Raw genomic sequence first — 22,470 nt, forward strand, 5'->3', positions numbered from 1 at the left:
ATAGGGAATCTTCAAACTCTGGATCCCACATAGTCTGGTTTTGTGAAGGGTAGATCAGGCCTGCTCAACCTGGTCGACTTCTTTGAATCAGTCACCAGAGCTGTGGATGATGGCAAGGTGGTTCATACAGCCTACCTTGATCTAGCCAAAGCCTTTGATACCATTCCCCACTCAGAAATCATAGAAAAACTCACTAAGCTAGGCATCAACCCCTATATCACTAGGTGGGCTGCAAACTAGCTCACAGATAGAATCCACAGTGTGAAAGTAGCTGACTGCAAGTCAGACTGCCGACTAGTAACAAGTGGAGTCCAGGTCGGTTCTGGGTCCTCTCCTGTTTGGTATCTACTTCTCTGAAGTCCAGGCCAACACGAAGGGACTCTGTCTGACAAAGTTAGCAGACGATTGCAAGTTGGGAGCTATTATTAACTCCCCAAGTGATGTTGAGTTCCTACAGAAAGGCCTCACTGAGACCAACGACTGGTGTCAGAACCATGGCCTTAAGCTCAATGCCAAAAAATGTGTCATCTTCCCCTTTGGGAATAGCCTGGTTCCCATGAATTACCACATCAATGGTAGTCCACTGAACACAGAAGACATTATAACAGATTTGGGAACACAGGTTGACAGCAACGTCTCTTTTAACCACCACATTTCACTGTGGTCAGAAAGTCCTTCTATGTAGCACATCTCATTACTAAGGGTTTTGCATCCAGGAAGAAAGAGGTCACTGTCTCCCTCTACTCTTCTCTCATTAGGCCAATCATCGAGTACAATGCCCCATTTGGCATGTACCTCACTAGACACCTACAACAACTGGAGAGGCCGCAAAAGTATCTCCCAAAGAGGATCCTAGGCCTTAAACACTTGTTCTATATGGACAGACTCAAAAAACTCCAACTATTCTCTGTCTCTTATCACCTACTTAGAGGCAACCTCTGCTTGACTTACAAAGCCATGTCTGACCCAGCTCTGTTAGAAATACTACATCTAAAGAAATCCCAGTCCCTCTGCACCACACACTCCAGAGACCTCAACCTCATCACCACAATCAACAGAACAACCTGAAGGGACAGGTTCAAAACCCAGAAACTGCCCATGCTATGGAATAGACTTCCCATACATGTGTCAAACAGAGCACCTCACTGGCCCTCTTCAAGAGGAATCTTGACGAATGGATGGAAAATAGAAAATTCACCCCGGGAATCACTCCAGTGTCTCTACTCGACAGAGGCACTGGGAACTAAGGCAGGTGGCACGATGCCAGGGTAATCCTATGGGCTAGGCTTGTAAAGGCTCCAGGGCCATTAGCCTAGTGGACTGAGTGTTTATTCAGTTTTGGAGATGAAAAGTGAAACTAGTAAAAGTGGTCCGGAGTCTACAGAAGTAATGCAATGATGCTCAGAAGGAGAATTAGATATAGCCTCAGAAGTGGCATGGTTAATCTTGCAAACTGACTTGCTGTAGAGAAGAAGATATTAATTATGCTACAGGCATGAATATGTATTAAACTGTTAGAAGGACATATCATGTGCAGTTTGGATGGGGAGTAGAAACCGTCTTTATGGTTAGAAGTTGTTTACCAAATGCGAGAAATTGTTCTCAGTGATGGGAGAAGGAAGGTGAAAGACAGTGACAGAAGACAAAAGATAAGGAGTGCCCTTGCTGCCACCAAGGGAAGAGAAATGGGGGGTGGGTTGGGCGCCAAGCTTCCTTGTTGCACCAGGAATGAGAAATACCAGATGGAGTATAGTGAGGGTCACATAGTTATCAATAGTCACAGCTGCCTCTGTTGTGCAAAGTACTGTTTAACAGACAAAACTGCTCCCCTGAGTCTATGAAAGCCAATTATCAGTTTGTTAAAGGAAAGAATGGAGAGATGGTGCTATGTAGTTTCATACAAAACTGCTAAGAATGGTATGAAGTGAAGCTTGGGGGAGCAGCAAAGTTTAAGAAAGATGGCACTGTTAAGAAGAGGGGGTATGGACAAAATAGGAAAGGAAACCCCTTTTGCCACCAAAAGAAGAAAAGAGATGTCATGTAATCCTAAAGGAAAAGGGAAGAGACTGTTTTACTGAAGCTGTAAATAAAAGGGTAGGTGAGTAGTGAGAGGACAAGGAACCTTTACTGGCATGAAGGGATGAGAAGACAAAGGGAACTTAACACTACATAACTACATTAAGGGTGTGTGGAGGAGCAGAGGTTCTACTTTGTTACATCATGATATATTAGGCTAAAATGTGTGTATGTCGGTGAGAGGGGGTGATAAAAAAGGAAGGATAAAGAAGACAGAGAATCCTGCTGCAGTGAGCAGTGATGAACAGGAAAAATGGATGAGGGAACTGTGTTCCCGTCCATGGATAAGACTGCATACCTTGCCATAGTTACTTAAGTAAGAAAACAAAAGGCAGGGAACAGACATTTGTTGCTGCCAACAAGGAAAGTATTTTGCTTTGAGTAGCACTGAAGAGATAAAAAAGGAATGGGGACCAAGTTCTCTTAGCACAGTCTTGCTAAGTATAAAAAACAGTGGAACCATGCTCCTTTGCTGCTCATCAAGGGAACTGAGTTATACTGAGGGAAGAAGAGAAGGATATTTCTCCCTTATACCAAGTCAGGACAGATGAGCTAAAATAAAAATCCTTATCGGCCATAAAGGGAGAATAGAAGTAGTGAGAAACTTTACTGTTGTGAGAAGATACACTGAGTCTTCCCTTCCTACTACCAAGTGTGGGAAATTGTTCTTAGAGACAGAAGGTAAGGAGTACCCTTGCTGCCTTCAAGGGGAAGACAAATGGGGGGGGGGGGTTCTTTCTTGCACCAGGAATGACAAATGCTGGGAGGGAGAAAGTGCCTTGTTCTATGAAAGAGGTACCTTTGTTATGAACTACATACAGATAAAAACATGTAGAAGTGACAGAGACAAAGTGTAGTGCAACAGAGGAGGAGAATAATTATGTGGACTTAAAGAGATTATTAGTGTAATATCACTTACGCAAATAGAAAGTGTGAGCTAAAACAGCTAGTTATGGGAGGAAGTGACTAGACACATGGAGGTGCAATATGTAGAAGGAGGTCTGTGACAATTGGTGGAGCTGGGAGATGGAGTGAAGACTTATGAATACAAATGAGAAGATGTTGAAGTGAAACTAGGGAGAGCAGTATTTTCCTGCCTCTAGCTTTCAGCACAGAACACAATCAACTGAAGGGTTGTTAAAGGAGACACTAACGTTTTCAGTGAGCAGGTAAGTGACATCACAAGCACTAGACTGGTATCAGCTGAGAGAGGTAAATATGGTAAGTGGGTCAGGACAACTGACCTGTACTACTCTGAACTGCGAGATCAGCTAGTCTTCTGACATCACTTAGAATAAACACAGCAAGCCCACACCTTAATGTAAAAGATCAGCAAAGTACATTAAATTAATGTTTTTCAAAAGGTTAACTGACTGCACAAAGACAAAGTTGAATCACTAGGAAAGGCAGAAGCACAGTGCTGGTTTATATATGTATTAATTTATTTTTTTCTTCTTTTTGGGTGGGGAGGGGCATCATGTTTCTTTCCAAAGCAGAAAGAATGCCAAATTTGCTTTATCAGTGATCTAACACTGTTGCTTAATTGAAGAATCTGCTGGGAAAGCTTACAGTGTCTGTAGAGACAGTCAAACAGGTTAAGAATCTGCAGGGAAAGTAAGCTGAGTTACACAACAGCTGTACGCCCCACTTGTAATAAACTGTTGCTTGCTTACTTTGAAACAGAATCCTCTCCTTGCCTTTTTCAGTAAATCTTCTTCTTCTTTTGGCTTTTCCGGTTAGGGGTCGCCACAGCAGATCATCTGTCAGCTCATGATTGGCAGTGGAGTTTTACGGTGTGGAGTTGCCAGCCTGGCACCCAACCTTCCACAGAAGGGACACACACGCATGCACTTAACACAAAAATTCTTTGACAGTGTTGAAAGCACACAACCTTTCATCTGTCAGAAGGTGACAGACGCTTTTAACCATATGAAGGGGAAACTTAACTGCAAAAAGCTGCAGAAACTGTACTACTTTTTCGGGGGGCTGTAAGCAAGCATAAAGCTTGTTTTTAGATGGCATTTCTCCTTTTGCTGTTATGATTTTTTATTTATTTATTTTACATTTGTTAACCGGGATGGCCTGACTGGACACAGGTCCATTTTCAGTGGAGGCCCGGGGAGAAAAGCTCCACAGTAAGTAAAATTTTACACAATATGTTAAAATACAGTATACAGAGAATTTTCAAACAATATGTTAAAATACAGTATACAGCAGAAGACATAAGATCTATATTTACAGGAAAAAATAGTTACACATGGTTAATAACAGAATAAGTATACAGATTCAATCAGTATTAGGAGAAGACCTAGACTGTAATATATATTACAGTAGGTATATTAGGAAGCGAGGCATATAAGTGGAATAATTTGAGAACTAATGTAATAAATGGGCATAGCCACTTATTCTTTAAGTGTGTTCTAAGAGAGTTTTTAAAGTGAGAAGAGGTAGATGCAGAAATCAGAGCAGGAGGAAGATTATTCCAGGTTCTAGCTATGGAGTGGGAAAACAGTGCTTTTCCTGCAATATTGTTAGCCCTAGAGATACAGAGGAGGGGTTTGTAGGAAGATCGGAAAGGACAATTTGTATTATAGTGGATGAGAAGTTGGCCTAGTGCAGGAGTTTTTTCTGGATGAGTTACCACATTGTAGGCAATGACTAATTGGTGATAGGTTAGTAGCTGGAGAAGTTCCAGCCATAGGTTAGTAGCTGGAGAAGTTCCAGCCATTGCAGTTCCCTTAGAGCCTGGCAATAGTGGGTTCTAAAGGTGGAGTTGTTTGCAAACTTGGTGATTTTATTATAACATGATTCGAGTCTGGCAAGGTCAAGTTTTCTAAGTTGGTTAAGAATTAGAGCAGCATACATTAGGGTAGACAAGAGGTGAGTTTGGGCTAGGGTAATCTGTGCTTGTTTTGAGAGGGATTTCCTGTATCTATATAGTGTTCCCAATTTTTTATGGACTTTTTTGATAGTTTGTTAAATGTGGATGTTGAAGTGTAGATTTTTATCAATTTCAGCAACTAGGAGTTTGGTATGGTCAGAGGAAGAGATAATAGTGCCATTTTGTGGGGAGATAGTGGAGGATAGAGGGGTGGAAATGGTTTTGTTGGGGGTGAAAAGTAGCAATTTGGTTTTATTAGGGTTTAGGATACGTTGGATCTGAGTGATCCAACTTTCCACAGAGCCAAAGGATTCCTGGGTGAGTTGTTGTAGGGTGGGAAGTGATGGAGCTGAACAGATAAGAATTGAATCGTCAGCGTATTGTATAAGTGAAGCATGCTGTGTGGTGGTATGGAGATTATTGGTAAAAATGGAGAAAAAAGTGGGCCTAATATGGAGCCTTGTGGTACACTTATGGTAGTTGTGAGTAAGGGGGATAGTACACTATGCCATTGGACAGATTGTTGCCTATTTGACAGACAGCTTTTAAACCAGGCTACAGAGGAAGGGGCAAAGGATAGGGATGTCAGGGTGTCTAGTAGTAAGGAATGTGAAATCATGTCAAATGCTTTGGAGAGGCCAAGAAATGTTGCAGATACAAAGTTATTATTATTTCTATGTTGGTTGATCAGACTGGTGAAAGAGCAGAGTGGTGGTTGTGCTATGGTGTTGTCGGAAGCCATGCTGTGTGGGGGAGAGGAGATGGTGTGAGTTTAGGAATTGTGTTACCCAAGAATGTATACATTTCTCTAGTATTTTAGATAAGGGGAATAGAATGGCAATGGGGCGATAATCTGAGTATTCGTAAGAGTTTCCACCTTTATGTAGTGGAATAATGTATAATACCTTCCATAGCTGTGGGACATATGCTTCTTGTATGGAGCAATTGATAAGAATAGAAACAGGGTAGGATAAGGATTCAGCAGCTATTTTTAGGAAGTTGGCTGTTAGATTGTGTCAGCGGCAAGGGTGGTAAGTTTCAGTTTTAGGAGGTGTTTTTTAATTGTTGAGGTGGGAATGGGTGAGACTGTAAAGGATGGGATGTTGTCATGGCATTTGGTTGGGTTATATGTAGGGCTGTTTTTGGATAGTTGGGAGGATAGTGTTAAGATGGATTATGTGAAGTGGTGACTGAATTGGGAGGTAATGTCCTTGTTGTCATTCATGGAGTTAGGAGTGGAAGTGGTAGTTTTGCCTGGTTTTAGGAGAGAGTTAATGGCATGCCAGAACTTTTGGGGATCTTTTGAATGTTTGTTTTGGATACTGAGGAAGTAATTCTGTCTATCAAGTTTAGTTGTCTCTTGGCCTGATTTTTAAGTTGTAGGTAACTTTGTTTGGCTAGGCTAGTATTGGATTTCTTCCAAATTTTCCAAGCTTTATCCCTTGACTTTAGAAGGGCCCTAGTTTCCCTAGTTAGCAATGGTGCATAGTTTGCCTTGACTCTTATTTTCATAATTGGCGCAAGTCTATCAAGGATATTGACGAGAATATTGTTGAAGAAGTCAATGGCTTGGTCTAGATTTAGGGTTAGTAGTGGTTTCCAGTTACTATGTTTTAAAATACTGTTTAGTTCTTGTATATTTAGTTTACGATCATCTCTGACTTGTCCAAAAACAATGGGTTTGGCTACGTTGGTATGTTTCCACAGGAGGAAGGTGGGGAGATGGTCGCTAAGACCATCGGGAAGGCATCCTGTCTGACAGGTTTGTTTGGGGCAGTTAACTAGTATCCAATCTAGAATAGACTGTTTGTGGGTTTTTTGTTGATTCTAGTGGGTTCTTGGATAAAAGTTGGGTAAAACTGTAAGGATTAGTATGGTTAGTGGGGTTGTTAGAGGTACAGGCTGACCAATCAGTGTTCAGGTCACCTAGTAAGATGGTTTCTTGGGGAAGATTATCTGTGGCCCATTGTAACATGTCTTCAATGATGGGAGAGTTATTACCTGGGGGAATATAACAGCAGAGAATGATGACAGTTTTTGTGTCATTTATGCTTAGGGTTGAACCTAAGGTTTCAGCATTTTGAAATGTATGCATGGGGGGTTGTAGAGCTTTGATGTTGATTGTATTTTTGTAGAGGATAGCAACTCCACCTCTCTTTTTGCCCACTCTATCCAGTCTTAGGATATTATATCCTGGTGGGAGAATTTCTTCATTTTGGGTACTAGGTTTTAGCCACATCTTGGTAATGGTTAGTATATCAGGGGAGTAGTGAGCTATACATGAGTGTAGGTCAGAAAGTTTGTTAGATATACTTCTGATGTTGACATTCAGAATCAATAGGTCAGAGATTTGCCTAGCAGAGAGTAGAGAGTTTTGTGGTCCGGGGTTTGGATCTATGACTCCAGATACAAGTAGATTTTTAGTGATAAACAGTATGTGTTCAATTGTGTGCAGTATGTCTACGTTGGATTTGAATGATGTTTTTCTACTGTAAGATGGTGTTATATGAGACTTATGAATGTGTATGATTAATCTGTCTTTAAATAATGTAGACGAGATAGGAAAGAAAATGTGTAAGTGTATATTTCTTTGAGAAAGTGTTATGTGGAAAGATGTGTTTTCTAGTGATGTGTTTGTATATAATGATGTGATGTTTGTTAGGTATGTGAGGGTTAGAAAGATAAATCCTAGTATTAATGGTATTTTATGAGGGAGTAGTGGTTGGGTCTTGGTGGTTTTGGGGTTCAAGTATGGGTGTGAGTGTGAATGCATGGCAAGTAGATACTATGTACCTTTTTAAGGTAGAAATTTGATAGGTGGTGTGTATGAGAGGTCTTTGATTGGAGAAGGGTGCAGTCAGGTGATTTGGGCTTAGAATAAATGTAGAGATAGTGGGGGCAGGTGGGAAATGAGGGCAGGGTAGGGCAGGGGAATGACCCGAGGGTAGCGAGGCGAACAGAGTGGGGCTACACCAGTCCTAGAGACTGCAGAACCTATCTATAGGGCTGGTCAGGAAAGAACAGTAAAAGGAAGATACCTCTGTAATTAAGCTGGAATGAGAGGGAGTTGTGGAGGTTCAAGGTGGGGGAGGGGGGTAGACACAAAGTAATACAAGGTTGTGAGTCAGAAAAACTGGACTAGGCCAGCTGCTAAAAAGAAAACTGGAAAACCAAACTAAGTAAATTCCAGGTCAGTTTAGTGCAGTATCTTACTAATAACTACAAATCTTATGCTACTAAATCTAGTACAGTGTGGTGAAAAGGACCACCACTTCTACAGGGGAAAAAAACAATTGATATATGGGCTGCAGGTACATAGGTAATGATTATTAGGTTAAGAGGTGATGAAAAAGGGCTCTAAACTTAACTTACTGTTTTTTCTTTATTACAATTACCTTAAAGCTACCTTAAGGGTCAGCTTTCAGCTTGGGTTTGTTTGTGCAGCTATATGCCTACAATGTAATGCCTACAATGTATATGAACACCGGAGCCATTGTGCTAAGCCCTAGGAAACTAACGCTTTATTAATGATGTAGATCTGCATCTACTGATGCATTCATTGTACCGCTTGGCTTCTGTCCTGTTGGGATCCTGAACAGCTAATCAAATTAAATCATAAATAGTCCAGTGACGTCTGCAGGTGTTACTCAGCATAAATCTATACCACTGGCACTAAATAATTGCACTGCTGGCACCACTTATGTCAGGCTCAGGGGTTATGGGCCTTGAATCTCATATCAACAATGTTTTTAAGTTGTCTTTTAAGAATTTATGGCAAATGTGTATTACTGCCATGGGTTATGGCTAGCACCTACCACAACCAAATACATTTTCTAGGTTCATAGGCAAGTACTAGGACAGCTGCCCTTCAGACTGTTTTAAGCCTAGCCAATTTCCTTTTTGTGCTAGAATTAATTTATTCTATTTGGTTAAACACTGGCCTTAACCATCCCATGGTCGATAATTACTTACTACCCCTAATGAGAATAACTGCAATCATAATGTAGATAATTTGAGGGAACCCATACATGGGATAAGGCATTTAGAAGCTACCTAATCCATTAGTAGTACAGGGGGCAGTTCTGGAGTAAACTGTCCATCGCCCATCCATAGATCCAAGCTATGCTTGAATATAATATGCAAATGACTCCACCCTTAGATGGGGAGTCTGTTCCAGAGTAGTGGTATACTCTGCTAGATATACCAGACGATCCAAACCATTCTGTTGCTATTGCAGAAGAGGTTTAGATCCCTAGACTGGGTATTTCTGATGTCATTTGACTTGCTAATGTGCAATAAATCCATTATACTGGATCAGAAGATGCCTTGTATACCAAACACAGGTCACCTCTTGGCAGTCTGTAGGACATTGAGTTGGTACATGTGGGACACTTTCTTTATGGCTTGTATCCTTTTACTAAGGTATCTCTGTTTGAGTTCCAGTTGCATGGGTTCAGACAGATGCATACCAAAGGGACATTACATTTAATGACTAGTCTAATGAGGGCTGAGTAAAGGGGGACAATGACATCCCTAGATTTAAACAAAATCTTGTTTATAATCCACACAATAAATCAGGACTTTCCAACAATGGACATATGTTGGCCACAACTTGTGTCACTGTCCACATAAGTTCCCAAACGACAAACAGGTAGGTCAGCTCTTAGGGGCATGTGGTAGTTCCCTGGGATAGATGACATCCCAAAGGCTACAATAATGCATTCTGTGGCATTTTGTTTCATTCTATGATTTTCGCACCAGTTATTTATTTGGAATAAACCTTCCTATAGGATAAATACATCATGTGTGGATTCATTGACTGGTCCTAGCTTGCAGTAATCTGCAAATTTAGCCAGCCGGAGCTTTTTAGCATTTTTTTTTTAATTCATAAAAGTAGATGCCAAGCAGGAGACATCCCAATAAAGAACCATGGGGGATTCTACTGGTAACTAGTCTCTTTGTGAAGGTAACTTTCCTATTTTAATTTCCTGAATCTGATCTATGCAACAAGTTGGCAATCCAGCCCATTTATATTGTACATCTACATAACATGCTTACAATCATCAGCTTCCTAACATTTACACATTTCAGTCTGATTCCAGTGCCTTTCACTGAAATCTTACTAAGAGTAACTGAAACATAATAATTTGTTTTTTTTTCATATACATGATAACACTATTCCCCAGTAGGGTTTAATGGTACCCCTACAGTGATAATAACCCTTTCCTGTATCCACATTACATACTGACACCAACAATAACAACTGATTTGAGGGTTTGAGTCTCACAAGGGATAATTGGCTAGGCTTAAAATGGCTCGCAAGGGCAGTTAGCCTAGTACTAATCTATGAACCTATGAACCTATGATATTGAAGACTCTATTACTGAGCAATCCTCCAAATAACATAACCAATACATTAAATTAACAGTAGCTTACAGCCAGTCTCTATACAAAAAAGGCAGCTGCAAATACTCACTAGTCACAATGCTGAATAATACTTCACCCACAAACTTTGTTTTAGAAAATATAAATGAAAATACTTTAAGGGAGAGAAGACAAAGAACATCATAAAAAAGGACAAGCTAGCATATGCAAGCAAGTACATTAACTGCAGAGAGAAGAAAACATTTTAGATAATTTATGACAGAAAAATCTGTCTCTGCCATATTCCTGGAACTATCCAAACTATCTCAATACAGTCTCATAACCTGCCTTTCAATGGTTTGACAGCTTCTTTTCCAACAGACACCAGTTGGTAAAATGGCACCCCTCACTCTATCCATACTTGTCCATCACCACAGCAGTTCCCCAAGATTGTATTCTAGGCCATATCCTATTCAATATTTCCATTAACAATCTTCATACTTTTTCCCAACAGGCCTCGTTAATATAATATGCAGATGACTCCACAGTTATACGGTCTCCTGATAATCTAACCCACCTCTAATAAATCAGATAAGATGCTGTCAAGTCAACAGAAAAATGGCTCAGTAATGCCCAATATTCACACACTTAAAAAAATACTACTTTTCTTCCCCAAATTAAATAGTCAATATAGAACCAAATTCAAAATTACTTCCCTGAGCAAAACTGAAATAGAAATAGTCTCAAATGCCACGTTATTAGGCATGACCATAGATGACAACCTAAAATTTGATTTGTGCATTCATTATTACAGCATTAAAAAACATCAAAAGCTAGGAATGCTATATAGATCAAACAATGGCATCACTAATTCCACAAAAACAGCTCTAGCTACAACTTACCTATCACCTTCTCTTCTTTTCTCACAAATCTGTAGGCTTCAGTAATGAAGAAGCAAGAAAAAGGCTATAATAAAACAGCAGAATATGCAGCTAACAAAATCTATAGAACCCATCAATGTTCTACACTCAGACTACCCTATTACCTAACACACAGCCAGCTACTTGTAATCCACATACATAAATCTTTAGCTTACTCAGCTCTCAGCACTACTCAACATAATTAACACCCTAACAGATTTGTTTGGTCCAGTGATAAAAAACGTATGTCACTCAGCAGAGCTCAAAAAAATTTCCAGAAATATCCTGTACTCTAATTCTGTAGTTCAGACTTGTAACTTACTCCCTACTACCCATAGGTCAATGAATATCTTCCAGACCTTTTAAGCACCACAATTTCTAATTAACTCGTGATTTGTTCTTGCACTACTCATAGTTAAAAAAAAAAAAAAAAAAAAAAAAAAAAAAAACAGTAATTTTTACTCCCACTACCTAGTTCCCCCACCACTATTTATCACATTTATCAGCACTTCTCCATGATATAACAGCTATGGTCACTCCATTTTTGGACTTGACTCTGTTTTGGCAAATCACCATAAATGTATACTTCTCACTTTTACACTCTCCAACTCACCTCCACCTCATCCTCAAAATGAGTGAACACGAGCAGAGTTCATTAAAACTAGTAACAAAATGGACTGGGTTTCTAGAAACAGCATTTGCCTGTGTTTTTTAATATACCAGAGGGAGCTGATGGTAATAACTGTATTCAATATATGGTGGAACAACTTAGTGAGTGGTCAGGAATACATAGAGAAAAAAGATCTGTTGGACAGGGCACACAGAACATGTGCCATCACTAGGTCTATGATCTAGAAGTTCAGAAAATAGCAGCTCTTGGAAGAAGGGAAAAGTGATACAGGGGGATACAATAAGATTTTTGTCCATCAGGATTATTCAGTGGGCTTGAGAATGAAGAGAAGCAAGTTCTCTTAGTACCTGAAGGCTTGCAAGAGAGTGATACTTCACCTTTGGCTTCTTTATCCAGCAAATTTAAAAATGTTGTTTCCCACTAGTGTGAAAACATTCCTGGATCCTTAGGCAGCCCCAAACTGCATTGAAAAATATGTGAACTTTCAAACGGGGCCAGCTTGAGTGGAAATGGTCAGACCCCTGCAGATAATTAGAAGCATGAAAAAGAACCTACAAAATTATTCCTGCTCTTTAGGACTAAGATGGAGGATAGGAAAAAGGAGACGCAGCAGTTCAGTAAGAAAGTTCGAGAAACAATGTTTGATGAGCAGTAACAAGATCTGGTAAAAGGAAACACTGCAAGTGGAAACTGTTAAATGTTCAACTTATATGATGTGGTAGAAGATGACTCTGCCAGTTGACATCATTAAAGGCTTAACTTATACAATCAGGCAGAAGGAGACACTGCAGTGGAGATCATTAAAGGTTTAACGTATATGATATGTTAGGAGACACTGCAAGTGGAGATCATTAAAAGTTTAACTTATACTTTTCAATGTTTCCCTGTTACATTTTCCGGCATGTAAATTAGGGATGGTGTAAGAACTAAAAACTTATAGCTGAACAATATGATCCAATAAGACAACTATATTATAGTATGATAAATACGACTGCCAGTGCAGTATTTTCTCCAGGGTGTTTTGTTGGCAAAGACTGTTCTAAACTGGCATCTTCACAAATGGGGAACACAAAGTAGTCAGGTGCAAAGCACTGAATGGAGGCCTGTCTAAGTGGAATCTGAAAAAAATGACTGACAAAGAAAATTGCCGAATGGACTGGACGTTATTTTAAATGCTTACCATGGAGATTTCTAAATCCAAGCAGGCAGTCTAAGTGACTTAGCTGATGACAAATATTTCTCATATGATGAGGAAATTAAACTGAATAATGACAACAGCAACTTGGGATTGAATAACTTTATATTAAGAGCCACGTTTCTTTAATATGTTGTGGTTACTACATACAGTGCAAGACTTTATGCAATTTTTGGTTTGGGACAATGTCTGGGGGTTGGGAAGAGTTTGTAAACAACTAACCATTTAGTTTTGATATGCTAATGAAATGCCATTGTACAGCATTACTCATACATCATGAAAGTAAGACAGTCAAGTCAGAAAGATCTCTACAGTAAACTCTCAGTTAACCAGCACCCATGGGGATTGTTAGATGCCACATAACTGTAGTTTCTGGTTACTTGAGAGTTACTATTAAAATAGGCCCCATTAATACTGTACCCTGTACTATTTGCTTGATATGTTTTGTTCTCAGGTTGGGGAGAGAGGGAATGTATTCCTATCTTCCTTTTTAAAACTCTAAAACTGTAAGGTATGTTTCTGCAGGGGCGGGAAAGAAAGTGAAACATATGAAAAATTGTACTGTATTTCTTTGTTTTTTTTTTTTTTTTTTTTTTTTTTTGCCGGTTGCTTGAGTTTCGGTTAACTGAGAGTTTACTGTATAACATTTTAACTACCTCCATTACTTTGAGTTGCAGATCTGTGTTTAACAATGATTTAACAAAAGCAAGTTCACAGTTAATATTTTTGATTCACTCCTATTCATCTAAAGTTTCCATTGCAGACAGAGTGACAATTCATGGGGGAATAATTAAAAAGATATGCTGAGTAAGGTGTTGACATTATTGACATGGAATACTAATAGCCTCATGGACCACCAGGAAGTAAACAAATTATCAGCTTACATAAAATGATATCCAATGCAAATAGTTATGCTCCAAAAAAAATCAATTAAGGGAAGCTGAATAAATGTTTTTTTTTTTTTTTTTTACTAAGAAAGACTTCTAAGAAGAGCACTATGCCAACTGCATGTAATATAGACCATGAAAGTACTCCCAGCAGTGTGGAGATAAAGGCATATCCCAGACGACTGAAGCATATTAGTGCCAGTGTACAAAAAGGGGACATTCACAGCTGTGGGCAGTACAGAGCTATCAAAATCCTGTCACACTGCATGAAAGTTCTGGACTGGGCGATTGATAAACAAATATGTAAAGTAGTAAAAAGTAAGATGGGAGATGATTCAGATCAGAATGGAGCACAACTGATGTGATGTTTGCAATGAGATAGTTGAGAAGAAGCAAGAGATGAGGAGAAAGTCCAGTTGGGCATTCTTAGCCTTGGAGAAAGCATATGACAAGGTCTCAAAGTTGATTTGGGCAGATATGCTGTGGTTCAAAGTAGCCAAAACATTGGCAGAATTACTGCAAGCTATGTACAAGGACTCAATGACTCAAGTACAGTGTTCAGTCACAAAGAAGGGTTCCCAGTGGGGGTGGGTGTGCATCAGGGTTTAGCTCTGAGTCCACTGCTGTTCACTCTGCTGATAGATTACATTATCAAACTAGTTGAGTGGACAGATCAACAAAGTTTCTGTATGAAGATGTAGCATTACAGGCAGACTGAGCAAGAACTTTAGCAAAGGATTGCGAAATGGAATGCAACACTGAAGGCACATGGGATGAAATGGGGTACAGAAAAGACAGTTGTAATGGTAGCAAATGCGAAACATTTGAAGAAGATGAGAAGTGAGACAGAAGAGAAAACAGAACAAGTTAACAGCATCAAGTATCTGGGAGGGGTTGCTGAACAGAAGGGAAAACTGAATGAGGAGGTCAAATCTAGAATCAGTGGGGATGCAGCCAACTGGCACAGTGTGTCAGGTATAGTGTATGACAGAAGCACTTTAAAGAAGTTGAGAAGTAAGCTGTACAAAACAGTGGTGCAACCAGTACCCTTATGGTACAGAAACCTGGGCAGTAAAGGCTGAGCAGTTAAGGAAGCTACAGATGATGGAGATGAAGTGCCTGAGACAGGTGGTAGGATGCACACTGTGGGACAGACAAAGAAATAAGGATATTAGAGCTGAAGTTAAAGTAGCTCTAACTGCAGGAAAAGGTCAAAGAGAAAGTATAGTCGTGTACTTACCATAAATGTAGATGTTCATGTGTACTCACTGTTGCAGTCATTACAATTAGGTTATCCTGCTGGCAGGCTACCCGCAGTCAGCCTGAATTCCAAAGTCTAAGTCCGGCGTCAGTTGCTGTTGCTTTCTCCCTGACGTCAGTGTGCCAGGGGTATAAAAGATGCAGCCGACGCCATTTTCTTCAGTTTTTCTTGCCCCAGATGTCAGGTGCCCCCAAAAGGGTAGGCTAAAAATATATCAATAAAGCATGCATGCACCAAGGTAAATTTTTCCTTCATCTACAAGCAAATACACCACATAGGTTGTATACAATAGAGAAGTACATATAAGTTCCTGCAAAGATAAGGGGGATGGTGGGAGGGTAACCTGGACTGCAACAGTGAATACACTCAAACATCTACATTTATGGTAAGTACATAACTGTACTATGTTCATCGTGTTTCACTGTTGCAGTCAATACAATTGGGTTGAATCCCAAAGCTAAGGTTGGGAGTCTGGAGCTAAATAGGATTAGGAGCGGCTATGAGGCCCTGCATAACTGCAGTGGCAAAGCCTGCCCTGGATTTAGAGTAGAGTGGTAAGTGATAGTGCTTTGTAAAAGTGTGCACTGAACTCCAGGTTGCAGCCTCTAAAATGTCTTTGGTTGGTACTCCTCTGAGGAAGGCTGCTGAAGTGGCTGCTGCTCTGGTTGAATGTGGCCTAATGCCCTTAGGCACTGATTTGCCATGTTGTGAATAGCAGAAACGAATGCAGTGGCCTATCCACTTTGAAATAGTCTGCTTTGAGATAGCCTTTCCTTGTGATCCTGCAGCATATGCCACTAGTAATTGCTCAGTCTTTCTGAAAGTTTTGGTTCTGTTCAAGTAGAAGTGCAGCTGTCTGTGTATGTCCAAAGAATGCAGAAGTCTCTCACCCTTATTCTGTGGGTTTGGGTAAAAGGTGGGCAAATGAATAGTTTGGTTAAGGGCCACACTGGACACTACCTTAGGCATAAATGTCGGGTTTGTCCTCAGAGAAACCCTATCTGGATGGAAAATGATAAAAGGTTCCACAGCCATGAGTGCCTGTAGCTCTGAGACTCGTCTTGCAGAGGTTATTGCTAGGAGCAGAGCTGTTTTCCATGATAAAAATTTTATATCAGCTGTACCGGCTGGCTCAAAAGGAGGCAGGGTGAGTTTTTCCAAGACATAATTGAGGTCCCATGCAGGTACTGGTGATCTCCTTGGAGGCCTTAAGTTTTTGGCTCCATGAGGTACTGCCTTAATAAAGGATGAGAAAAAATAGCTGGCTCTGTATTGTAATGAGCTGAAATGGCAGAGGCATGAATCTTAATTGATGAAAAGGATAGGCCTTTGTCCAGCATCTCAGTTAAATATTGCAAAATCTGAGGAATATTTGGTACAGTCGTGTCAATCCCTTGTGCCTGGTTCCAAGCACAGAATCTCTTCCATTTTTCAGCATAAGATTTTCTGGTACTAGGCCTCCTGGCCTCCAGAATAACATCCATCACCGCTTTAGAGAGAGGTGTGTTTTGAATGACTACATTATCCGCCATGCTGCCAGATTTAAGGTCTTGAGTTGGCTGTGCAGGATCTGATTGTCGTGTTGGGACAGTAAGTGAGGAATATGAGGTAATGTCCAGGCTGGATACTGAGACAAGTTCCTTAGGATTGGGTACCAGTGCTGGCGGGGCCAGTCTGGGGCAATCAGTATCATTTTTGGCTTCTCTTGTCTGACTTTTAGGAGTACCTTGGGGAGGAGAGGCAGTGGAGGAAAGGCATATACTGTAAGGGTTTTCCATCTGAATGATAGGGCATCCACTTTTCATGCTTGCTTGTGATAAGTCCTTGTGCAGAATCTCTGTAGTTGGCAGTTGTGAGGGGAAGCAAATAGATCTATGTCTGGGCATCCCCAATTCCTTGTTATCATGCTGAAGACTTGCGGATCCAATTTCCACTCGTGGGGATCCACGAGGTTTCTGCTTAGTTCGTCTGCCAGAGTATTTATCTTTCCTGGCAGGAATTGTGCCTGCAGATGTACTTGGTAAGTCAATACTGTGTCCCACAAAGTCATGGCTAGTCTGCATAGGGGGTAGGAATGAGTGCCTCCCTGCTTGTTTATGTACCACATGACTGTAGTATTGTCCATCTTTATCAGTAGTTGTCCCGGATGAAGTAGATCCTTGAAGGCTGTCAGAGCATTCTGAACAGCTAGCATCTCTTTTTGGTTGATATGTAGATGCATTTGGCTTGCGGACCATGTGCCCTGAATACATCTTCCTGCCATGTGGGCCCCCCAGGCATAATCTGATGCATCTGTTGTTAATATCTGCCTGGCTGTGGGTAAATCGAATGGCTGCCCCTTGTTGTGGTGACAGACCTTTGCTCACCATCGAAACTCCTGTTGCAGGCAGGGAATGAGGGTAATTATTGTTTTCAGGCTGTGGCAATGTTGAGTCCAAATACTTTTTAGATACCATTGAAGTTTCCTCATATGCAGTCTTGCATATGGAATTAGCAGAATGCAGGATGCCATGAAGCCCAAAGCCTGCAGAATTTTTCTTGCAGATAACTGGGTCTTTGTTGCCAACATTTTGAAATAAGTAGTGAGTTGCCTTTGTTTGTCAGGCATGAGATAAGCCATCTGGGCAGTTGTATTTAAGCTTGCACCCAGGAATATTATCTCTTGAGAGGGTACTAGTTTTGATTTATTTTCGTTTACTGTGTACCCTAGGCATGTTAGTAATCTTTTTACAAAAGCAAGATGCTGTACTATAATGTCTTTGTTCTCTGCTTGAATAAGGCAGTCATCCAAGTAAGGATATATCTGTATTCCTCTTTGTCTGCAAAATGCAATTAATGGAGCCAGGCATTTTGTGAAGACCCTGGGCACAGTAGATAAGCCAAAGGGCAGTGCAGATAATTGGTAGTGCATTGAGCCAGCTATGAATCTGAGGTATCTTCTGCATGATTGTCTGATTGGGACATGCAGATATGCCTCTTTTAGGTCTAAAGTCACAAGCCAAGCCTTCTTGCCCAGCATGGGCAGAAGCTGCTGCAGAGTCAACATTTTGAATCTTGGAATATCCAGATATGTGTTTAGAATAGATAGGTCCAGTATTGGTCTCCAGGCTTTGCCCTTTCTGGGCACCAAGAACAGTCTTGAGTACAATCCTTGTCCCTGCTCTTGCTGTGGTACTTGCTGAATGGCCCTCATGTCCATGAGGGATGACACTTGCTTTTGTGCCTCTGCCCATTGATTTTTTTGGCAGGTCTGGCACACCGTTTGCCCTTGGAAGGGTGTGAAAGTGAAACCTGTAGCCTTGTGACACTTTATCCAAGACCCATTTGTCCTGGGTTATTACGTGCCAAATTTGAGAAAAAAGTGCTAGTTTTCCCCCTAAAGGTGCTGCCAGAAGATAAGTGTTTGGCACAGGCAGGGGGAAGTCATTGGGACTGTTTCCTGTATGGCTGTGATTTGTCTTCTCCACTTTTGGAGGTAGAAGTACCCCATTGTTTTGACCTGTATGAGCCTTGCGGCTGGGATATGCCTCTAGGGCATCTGTATCTGCATCTTTGTGGCCTGTCTGACACTGGAAAGGACCAATTCTTTGTAGGCCAGTGCCTGCTAAATCTTGGAGGCTGTACCTATAAGAAATCCTTGACTGTTTGCATAGATTTAGCTTTGTCCTCCATTTTCTTCAATACCTCTTCTGCTTTAACACCAAACAAGGTATCATGCTGTAATGGAGCATCTAATAATTTTGCTTTAACATGATCAGGCAGATTATGTTCCTTTAACCAAGCATGCCTCCTAATGACAGAACCCGTAACAGCGGTCCTGCAGGAGGCCTCCAGAGAATCAAAACCACATTGCAAAGTATGCTTTCCCACTTGTTCAGCTGCATGCAATAAATCCTATATTTCTTTGTTTTCTGTACATTCAGAATTTATCAACATTTTCTGTTTAAGCAGTGACATAACATATTGCTGATATTTAAGCATATGTAACTGACAATTTAAAGCCCTTATAGCCAAGGTAGCATAAGTGTAAATCTTTTTTTCCCCATCTGTCCAGTGCCCTAGAATCCGTCAGAGGGGGTAGAGTTTTTTGCAGTGGAAGCCTTGACCCCTTTGGGACCCTAAGAGATAATTTCTGGGTCAGCAGCAGGGTCCTTAAAAGAAATGTATGTGAATCAGGAACCCTGTAGTATCTGTCTGGCTTAACAGGAGATGGAGGTAAAGAGTCAGGAGTCAGACTGGACTCTGAAAATATATCATCTACAATGTCTAACACAGGTGGAATAGCAAGGGGCCTGTGCTGAGGTAGTAAAAGGAAGTCTCTGAGCCTTTTCTTAGATTCTGAATAATCTTGGCTCTCCCAGTGGAAATGCTCCCTCATGGTATGCAGAGTTTCCCCAAAAGAATAATCCTCAGGAGGAGAGGCTGAAGGGATAGATTCTTCAGCATTAGAATCCTCATAGGGAGGAAAAGAGTATCCCTGATCAGAAGAGGAATCAGAAGAAATGGAAACCTGATCTGAAGATTCATATTCTGTCTCTTGCCTAGGCCTCCTATCAGGAGGGGGATGTGAACCCTGATCAAAGTAATTAGGTCTTCGGCCATTTTGAGCATCTGTTTTTTAGGCATGGAGGCCTGTCCATGGGGCTGTTGTACTTGTTTCTTTGTCTTTAGAGGTACTTTAGTCTTTGCCTTTGAAGCTGAAGTAATTTTAACATATAACTGTGTAGGCCTGAAAACACCCTCAGAAGCCGATGCCTGCTCAGCGGCTTCAGACCCATCTGAGGGAATAGTTTCCGAGGTTCCAATACTTTGAGTTTCCAGCGACCTAGTCAGCTCCACATGGGAGTCTGAAGTGGCCTGAGGCTCTAAAGTAGTGGGTGTCAGGGGCTGCGAAAGCATCTCACTGAGAACCGGCAAACCGGTGACTGGCTTAAAAGAAGCCTCGTCGTCAGTTTTGGACCTCGGATGCCTGTCTTTTTCTTTTTCTTTGCATTTCTTTTGAATTGCGGTAGTCGGATGGCTATCCGACGACATTGTGTAATTAAATCTTCTGCCAAAATAGTGAAATGCAAAATCCTACCAGCGCTTAATAGTGCGTTGGTTAAATCTAGCACAAAACTGACAATTAGCAATGTTGTGATCAGGGCCTAGGCAAGAAATACAGTAAGAATGGAAGTCCTTATGAGGTATTTGCTTCCCACAAGAAATACAATTATTAACTTTTTCTGACATCGGTCTGGAGCAAGAAAAAAGTTTCCCCAATGGGGTACTTAGCTTTTAATGAAGACTTCGGATCTGAAATTCAAAAATGAAAATCAGGAGTCGGCCGACTGGCACTTGCAAACTGCTTTTGCTTCGGGCACCGCGCGGCAAGAAAGACTGAAGAAAATGGCGTCGGCTGCATCTTTTATACCCCTGGCGCACTGACGTCAGGGAGGAGATGACAGCAACCGACGCCGGACCTAGACTTTGGAATTCAGGCCGACTGTGGGTAGCCTGCCAGCAGGATAACCCAATTGTAATGACTGCAACAGTGAAACACGATGAACATCAGGACTACGGTGGTTTGGCCATATGTGCAGAAAAGCAGAACAATCTGGTGAAGACTATTTAGGACAGAGAGGAAGAAGGCAAGAGAAAACAAGGGTGTCCAGCAAAGAGGTGGATTGATTGTGTGAGAGATGACCTGTGACAGTCGAGCATGACTGTCAAAGGGAATAGGAGAGTAGCATTGAATAGACAGAGATGGCAACAGTTGACACGACACCCTGACCCCATATAAAAAATGGGAAAAAGGCAGTTGATGACAATGATGATGACATGATCTAGAACCAGAAGCATTATAACTCTCATCATGAGAGGCTCACCTACAGCAATACAGGGACATTTTAAAGATGACCAGGAAAGATATGCAAGGAGGAGATACTCGTTAGAGAACAGAATCACAGTAGCAGATGCTTATATCTCCAGTAAGACAAAGAAAAATGAGCCTAAGAATACATTAAGTGAAAAATTACAATTTCATCAATGTTGTTGCATGCTGTGGAATGAAACTTTTCTGAATAGGAAGGATATAAGTGAAAGGTATGGAAATTGAAAATTACTCCACAGTAGAATTTTTTAGGGAAATTCCTGATGATTTTCAGCCTGGTAGATGTAGCTGTAGTAGGATCTGGATTAGAACACACACACACACACACACATATATATATATATATATATATATATGTATACATGGGTCTACGTCAGAAGATCGAGTTTTCAGAAACTTGAAATTCATATGATCGATACCATATGATCAAGTTTCCAAAAACTCAAACTTCAAAAAAACACAACCCCCCCACCCAAAAATCTACCTTTTCTTACATTTTTGCAGGGGGGCAACCCCACCTGCACCCCCCCCTCGCCCACACACCCTGCAAATGATATATACAAAGTCTGACATCGCACTACAGTGGGAAAAGGACATTGAGAATGTATATGATAATAGACATTGGCTTTAAAAAGGGAAACTAGTCAACTTATAGAGAGGACAAGGTGGAGAGAAAAAGGACTTAAGGCTAACCTTATCAGGGCGAAGTCTATACATAGCAGTGAATAGATAAAACAATGTCAACAGCTAAAAGCACTAGAAATTAAACTGGAGCAGTTTTTGGCAGAAGTAATAGAAACAAAGTGAGTGGCAATAAAGCAGTTTTTCTTTCAAAATACTCCTTCACGTCAGAGACAATTAGCTCAAAAGCTAAAACTTCGAGAGAGAGACAGAGATGTATAAGTGAATTAAGGGATCCCAAGTCAGGTACACTAAATAAAGACCTAGAATAAATACTCCAAATATTTACATATTTTTATGAATGCTTTTCTTAATTACAAAAAACTAGAGGGGACTGGGACTTAGACTTGGAAAGATTTATACATGTACGAATGTGTAAGATAAAGAAGAGAGAGAATCATTAGTAAAACTTATTATAGTGGAGGAGAAAGAGAAGCAACTTTTGGCCTAACCAACAGTATAGTCTTCAGAAACAGATGCCAGTAAAAATATGGAGGAAAAAAAAGGGAATAACTCTACAAATATGGCTTAAATTACTCATCAGAATACTTTGAAAAAGATTCTAGAGTCATGAAAGAAAGTGGTAATTTCAGTAATATGGAAGGAGGTTAAAGATCCAGAAAATCCAGGATCATAGTGCCTATGATGACAAAGTTTACACTACTATTACTGCTAAGAGACTTTTACCAAAAGTAACTGGAT

General features: G+C 40.7%; 1 protein-coding gene across 2 annotated transcripts in view; it reads right to left on the reverse strand.

Moving 5' to 3' along the window:
- The window catches only part of DIS3L2 (DIS3 like 3'-5' exoribonuclease 2), a 4,570,298-nt gene that overhangs the window by 711,456 nt on the left and 3,836,372 nt on the right, over window positions 1-22,470 (reverse strand). The gene's annotated exons all lie outside the window — the stretch shown is intronic.

This window comes from Protopterus annectens, chromosome 4.part1 (assembly GCF_019279795.1).
Source record: "Protopterus annectens isolate FY-2018-M chromosome 4.part1, PAN1.0, whole genome shotgun sequence".
Classification (NCBI taxonomy): Eukaryota; Metazoa; Chordata; order Ceratodontiformes; family Protopteridae; genus Protopterus; species Protopterus annectens.